The 7,347-nt window shown below is 48.2% G+C and overlaps 1 protein-coding gene across 3 annotated transcripts in view; it reads right to left on the reverse strand.

The window, feature by feature from the left end:
* RUSC1 (RUN and SH3 domain containing 1) overlaps positions 1-6,137 on the reverse strand; it is a 30,338-nt gene extending 24,201 nt beyond the window's left edge. For 2 of the 3 annotated variants that reach the window (XM_088660155.1, XM_088660154.1), the window contains exon 1: positions 6,033-6,133. The gene's annotated coding sequence lies outside the window, so the exon portion shown is untranslated. Of the gene's footprint in view, positions 1-6,032 lie in introns of all 3 variants that reach the window. The other variant, XM_088660156.1, reaches the window with a different exon arrangement.
* Positions 6,138-7,347: the final 1,210 nt, after the last annotated feature.

Below are 7,347 nucleotides of genomic sequence, written 5' to 3' on the forward strand. Positions count from 1 at the left end.
GATTGAACCTGAGACTTTATACATGCAAAGGAGAGCTATGTCCCTTCCCCACTGGGAGACCTGACTGACCCTTAACAATGCTTGATGGACCAAGGCCTGTTGATGCCCTGTTGGATCGAACCAATGGGCTGTCACCGTGTCGCCCATTGTGGCTAATCAGATGCCTCTAAAAGGATCCTTGGCAGAGCATGATGGAAGCAGCCCACTCTGGTCTCTAAATATGAATATTCTGTTTCCCTGTTGTGGCTAAGAGAGGTCAATATGATTTTTTTTTAAAAAAAGAAAGAAAATAAAGTCTATGTGCTTTCAAAGCCAGCACTCCAGGAAACTGAATTAGGATGGGGGGCAAACGACCAGTTCTAGACAGACTGAGCCCAGGTCCATTGCTGCACGGCAGATGATAAAAAACGATGGAGGATTTGCATCCCTCCTCTCCTCCTTCTCATTGTACGTTAACCATCAATAATTCAGAAAGAGAAATTAAGTTCTCATGACAACGGGGGCTGTCACATGGTGGGGTGTGCCCCCTCCCCTCTATTCCCCTTCCCCACCCATCGCCATCCACTGCCTTTTATATCATAATACCCCCCTGCAGAAAGGAAAAGGGAGAATATTTTTCAAACAAAAACAAAACACCAGATGCTCAAGGACAATGCAGGACAGTCTCTGCAGAAGCGGCAAGAAGAAGATCAAAACATGTATATTTCACATCCAAACTGGATGCAGTCCTGGAGAGTTTTGGCTCGCCAACGGTATCAGTTTTCTTGCCCAATAGGCGAGGGGACAAATAAGGAAGAGATAGCTCAAGGTTGGTGCAGGGAGATTTCTCACCTCCGAGTCATTGCCAGTTTCAAAAAGAGAGGTGTAATGGTTTCTGCTTGTCCAGAACCTCTTTCTCTCTCATTCCAGTGCTGCATGAGGTCTGCAGGGGCCTGAAGGCACTCTGTGTAAGTTCAGATACACTCTTTACCAAGGAGGTTAAAAAAAACAACAGGTGCTGGGGTCAAATGCCAGTCAGTTCTGGATCAGATCTGACCTATTTCTAGGAATGGGGGGAGACAGCTGTAGGTTCCCCGATTTTAGGAAAATATTGGCACTCTGCCAAGGGTGGGGTGTTAGGTGAGGAGACTAGAGCATGGGGAGGCAAACTAAGGCGCGGGGGCTGGATGCGGCCCAATCGCCTTCTAAATCCGCCCAGCGGATGGTCCGGGAATCAGCGTGTTTTTACATGAGTAGAATGTGTGCTTTTATTTAAAATGCATCTCTGGGTTATTTGTGGGGCCTGCCTGGTGTTTTTACATGAGTAGAATGTGTGCTTTTATTTAAAATGCATCTCTGGGTTATTTGTGGGGCATAGGAATTCGTTCATTTCCCCGCCTTCAAAATATAGTCCGGCCCCCCACAAGGTCTGAGGGACAGTGGACCAGCCCCCTGCTGAAAAAGTTTGCTGACCCCTGGACAAAGATAATCCAACCTCAATTAAGTCCAGCCTCACTGAGCTATGAAAGGGACATATTGAATAGAAGCCCATTTTTCTTTTTTCCTAAGTGGCTATTATCCAATACAACCCCTTCTTAGTGGGATATAGGTAAAGGTAAAGGGACCCCTGACCATTAGGTCCAGTCGTGGACGACTCTGGGGTTGCGGCACTCATCTCGTGTTATTGGCCGAGGGAGCCGGCGTACAGCTTCCAGGTCATGTGGCCAGCATGACTAAGCCGCTTCTGGGGAACCAGAGCAGCGCACAGAAACGCCGTTTACCTCCCCGCTTGGAGCGGTACATATTTATCTACTTGCACTTTGACGTGCTTTCGAACTGCTAGGTTGGCAGGAGCTGGGACCGAACAACGGGAGCTCATCCCATTGCGGGGATCCGAACTGCCGGCCTTCTGATCGGCAAGCCCTAGGCTCTGTGGTTTAACCCACAGCGCCACCTGCGTCCCTTAGTGGGATATAGGAAGCTGCTTTATATAGAGCCAGACCATTGGTCCATAGAGCTCAGCATTGACTACTCTGATTGGTAGAGGCCCTCAGGGTTTCAGAAGGGGGTCTTTTCAGCTACCCAGCCTGGAGCTGCTGGGGGCCAAGGGAAGAGATGTGCCTCAGTAACAGAGCATCTTCTTTGCATGCAGAAGGTCCCAGGTTTAATCTTTGGCATCTCCAGGAAGCCTGAAACCCTGGAGAATCATTGCAAATTAGTCCAGGCTCAGCTCAAGGGACCAGCTGCCCCCCAAATAAGGATTTTGACTCTCTCCTCAACAAGAGGAGAGCCCTGTTGGATCAGATCAAAGGGCCCATCTACCCAAGCTTCCTGTTCTCACAGATGCCTCTGGGAACCCTGCAAGGAAAACCTGAGTCCAATAGCAACTTTCCTCACTTGTGATTCCAAGTAATTACAGTAGTTTTTATAAGCATGGTGCTTCTGAGACTGGAAATAATATACAGCCGTCATGTCCGGTAGCCGCTGGTATCCTCATTAACCTCCATGAATTTGTCTAATCCTCTTTTAAAGCCATCCATGCCGGTAGCCATCAAAACATCTGGTGGCAAGGAGTTCCACGGTTTATGTACAGCGTGAAGAATTATATCCTTTTGTTTCCTCTGAGTCTTTCAACGTTCAGTTTCATTGGACAGACCCATTGGGTTCTAGTGACCAGATTCGGGCTTAGGTGACAACACTGACAACAGGAAAGCAACTGTCTTAAGTAAATCTAACTTATCTGGCTTGTGTGGCCTAGTGGTTAGAGCTCGACCATGAACCTAACTGGATGTGACCTTGGGCCAGTCACTGCCTCTCACCCTACTGGGATTAAAACCCTGTGTGTCCTTGGAGAAAAGGGGGGGATCTGAATGCAATAAACTATACTAATGTGGTTTTCTTATAGAGTTTGCCTAAGCTTATTCTGGATGTAATTTAAACCACACCAGAGAAACTTGTGTGTGTTTCTGTGAGAGAGGGCGAGGGAGAAAGAACAGGGGACAATATTACAGTAAATAATGTTGGAGTGGCTAAATCATATTTTCAAGGAAGCCTAAAGACAATCTCCCTTAACCCTATCCCTGATAGGTGGCTGTCCAGTTTCAACTTGGGGGAAAAACATGTGTGTGTAAGTGGTCTTTATATATAATCTTGGCAGCTTGAGTCGTAATTGTGACTCAATGGAAAATAGCCCCAAATCTTACACTAGATGCTTAGTATCACTCACTCTGGAATATAGCAATAATGGAGAAAATTACACGTAATTTGAGATTTGGGTAAGGACAGAAACCTCCAGACACGTTTTATACAATTTTTTATACCATTTTCAAGACAACCTTCATCACAAGCTTGGCAAATTCCGGGTCCATATTTTTATCTAAACAGGGGTCAGCAAATGCCTTGCAATTCTGAAGCAGGGCATGATGGGAATATCCTGCCTAGTTATTTCACAGGTAGCATCTAGAAGGCCATGGAGATGCTGTTTGCCTCCCAGCTCCCATCAGTCCCCAGCCAACATGGCTAATGGAGAGGGATGGTGGGATCTGTAAGTTACAAGCAACAACTAGAGATCCACAGGATCCTCCTTTCTTATCTAAGATAGGCAGGGATTGGGGAGGGGGTGCCAGGGAAACATGTTATTTATTTCCAACACCTTTAAAGCACATGGCTCCCCACAACGAATTATGGGAACTGTAGTTTGTTAAGGACAGACCCGCCAAGTGACCCTGTTTTCCAGGGAACAATACCAGTTTCTGATTTGATCCCAGAATGTCCCGCTTTCTCTTAGGACTTCCCTATTTTCATCGGAGAAATGTTGTGGGGTATGGAGTTACGTGACCCCTGAGCCAAGGAGATAACTAACTATACAAGACATCTAAAGGCATCCCTGTGAAGGGAAGTTTATCACTTTTTAATGTTTAATTCTGTTTTTATATATGTTGGAAGCCGCCCAGAGTGGCTGGGGCAGCCCAGTAAGATGGGCGAGGTATAAATAATAAAATTATTATGATTATGATTATGGAATAGAATTTCCCTATTTTCATCGGAGAAATGTTGCAGGGGATGTAAGGATATTGGAAATTGTAGCTCTATGGGTAGCAATGATAGTTTCTAGAAATTGGGAGGGGATATCATGGTGATTTAAATATATTTTATAATTCTGCCCTTGGTTCACTCTTTCCTGAGGGGCTCAAGATGGGTCACAATGCAAGTAAATAAAAACAACAAAAGCAGGTGAGGTTTTTTCTTAAAATAAAAAGAAAACAAAAACGTTTAAAAACGCAATCAGCCTGTCCTGAATCAACCCAGAGGCTTGACGTACACTTGTGGGGGGAGGCGTGGGCAGAGATGGAAAGCCATTGGCTACTTCCCTGCACAGGTTTTTGCTTTTGGAGGGGCAGTGGGAGCTCACAGGAGAATAAAATTAGTTTGAAAGGGAGACGCACATATTTTCTTGGCCTTTTATCCGCTGCAAGAGACCAGCAACCCTTCTCAACCAGCGTCCTATCCCTGGAGAGCTGATGCCAGCCAGTGTAGGCAGTATTGAGTTAGATACTCAGAAGGAGGCAGCTTTCCATGCTCCCCACCCCACCCCTGATTTACCACTCATGGGGTGGCCTTGGGCAACATGTTCATGGTCTCTTAGCCCTAACCTACCATGCAGGGATGTTGTAAGGGTAAAAATGAGGCCAAATCTCACGTATGCCTCTCTCCCCAAAGGACTGGGCCATAATTGGGAAGGATAAAAGGATAAGGAAAGGCAGTGGCAAGATGGAATTTGTGCCAACAATTGTCTCCTGGCATCTCTTTTCAATCCAGGTTTAGACCAGAACAAGACGGAGCGTGTGGTCTCTGAGACAGTGCAGAGTGCCTTTCCTCCGGCTAATGGCAGACAGTCCTAGGAATGCATGCAGAACCCCTGTACCCAGTTAAAGTATTGTACCATCCACCCAGTATTGTCTGCACGGATTGGCAGAGGCTCTCCAGCTACATGAGTCTTTAGGGAAGCAAAGAGCACCCCACGACTGGAGAGAGATGGAGCATCCCACAGCTAGAGAGAGAAAGAGAGACGTGAGGATCTGTGCGTCTCTGTACAAACCTAGACACTGCCGCCCATCCCATCCTCCAGCCATCACAGCCGCCGCCGCCACCGGCCCAGCCCTTCCTGCAGGAAGAAAACCGAATCACTGCAGAGGCTGCGTGGGGCTCACTGGGTGGGTGGGCAAGCGAAAGGTGCGATGGCAACCATTCTGTTAGCAATGCAAAGGGAGAGACCCAAAGTGTGTGTGCATTGTGGGGGGGGGGAGTCACCTCCATGCCTGCTGTGGTGGTAAACAAGCCAGGAAGAATGATGGAGGGGCGCAGCGCAGACGCTGGGCTCAGTGGTCACCCCTTGTTGGGGTGGGATTTCTGCCCCCTCCCCCGCCACCTCCCAGGAACAAGGGGTAGAACCAAGGGTACCGTTTTGAGCATCAGTACATCACCTCTTTCAATACATGCAATTGTTCCGGATTTGTTCGCATGGTGCTGCAAATCGTTCGGAGAGAGTCTTGCAGGAAAGCATTTATTATCCATGGTGATAATTGAGAGGAAAGCTTTTGGGCAGGGGGAAAAATTCAAGACATTCCCTGGAATTAATGGAAATCCTAAAGGGTGGGTCCCCTCCCCTGCAGTTCAGGTGGGGACAAGGTGAAGTGGGCGGGTGGGGCAGAGGTTTGCACCCCAGGCATAGCTGTCAAGTTCTCCCCCCCCTTTTTTTAAGGGAAATTCCCTTATGCTGAATAGGCTTCCTCGCGAGAAAAGGGGAAGAAACTGGACAGGTCAAGTGGGATCGCATCCTATTACTGGGCACTGCGGGTTTCTGGAAAGGGAGGGGGCTTGAAGGATATAATATACAGCTCTCCCTGGTCATGGGATTTCCCCCCCCCCCACCGCCCCCAAACGTCCTCCCTCCCTCCTAGAGACATCCATCAACACATTTATGCTGGCCACCCGCCCCCCCCCGGCCCAACAGCGTCCATCACAACTGCATCTGCAGCGCTAAAGGCACTCACCTGCCGCTTCTGTTGTCTCCTTAGTCTGCTGCAAGAGTTGGTCCAGCCCCTAGTGCTATAACGCTGCGGCTTCGGGCAGCCTCCCTGGCTGAGCTCACCCCAGTCCGGGTGGGAGGAGCCAGCGTCCATCAATGCCTCCCGTCGCCTCTCCGCCTTAACTCTTGTCGTGCCAATGGGCTTGCGCTGGAGGGTGGGGGGGGGTTGGAATCCTTGGGAGGAGTCTCCAGAGGTCATCTGGCCCAACCCACTATGCTCAGTGCAGGCTGTCTCATAAGTTATGGATCTCGGGGGTACTTCTGAATCTTTTGCTGTCCCTTGAGGCTCAGGTAGCCCAGGTGTGCCCTTATGTAGACAGGGGTAGCCCAACTACTGGTGTCTATCATGCCATGCTGACCTCTAGGTTAAACAACTGCAACTTGTTCTACGTAGGGCTGCCTCTGGAGACGGTTCGGAAACTTCAGCCGACGCAGAATTCAGTTGATCACCGGAGCAAGGCGATGAGATTATTTTACACCGATCCTGGCCTGACTGCAATGCCTGCCAGTTAGTTTCCGGGCCCAATTCAAAGTGCTCATTTTGACCTATAAATGGATCAAGGACCGCCTTTCCCCATATAAACTTACCCGGACCCTGTGATCATCATTTGAGGCCCTTCTTTGTGTGCCTCCTCCATGAGAGGCCTGGAGGGTGGCCACACGAAAAGGGGCCTTTTCTGCAGTGGCTCCGTTTGTGGAAATGCCCTACCCAGGGAGGCTCACCTGGCACCTTCATTACATATCTTTAGGCACCAGGTGGGTACTTTTCTCTATAATCGGACCTTTTAAATGTGTTTGTCGGATTGGGGTAATTGGTTTGTTTTTCATGTGGGGTGGGGTTCCTTTGCTGGGCTGTTGTATTGTATTGTGAGCAGAATAGTGTTTGCATGAGGTACGTTTTTTACATTGCAATGTAGTCAAAGCAAAATTCCAAGTATGCTTGGTATTTGGCCAATAAATTATTCCTATTCCTATTATTATGCATTTTGTGTTCTCATTTTGCATTTTTATGTTGTGAACTGCCCTGAGATTTAGATTTATATAAGACCTGAGAGCCTAGGGTTCAAATCCCCACTTGGCCATGAAGTTTAGTGGGTGATTTTGAGCCATTTACTGTTTCTCAGCCTAACATACCTCATAGGGGGATTAAGTGAGGAGGAAAACCATATGTGTCATCTTAAGCTCCTTGCAGAATCATAGAGTTGGAAGAGACCACAAAGGCCACCCAGTCCAACCCCCTGCCAACCAGGAAACACCACCAAAGCATTCTTGAAATATGC

The sequence above is a fragment of the Zootoca vivipara genome, chromosome 16 (assembly GCF_965207765.1).
Source record: "Zootoca vivipara chromosome 16, rZooViv2.hap1.1, whole genome shotgun sequence".
Classification (NCBI taxonomy): Eukaryota; Metazoa; Chordata; class Lepidosauria; order Squamata; family Lacertidae; genus Zootoca; species Zootoca vivipara.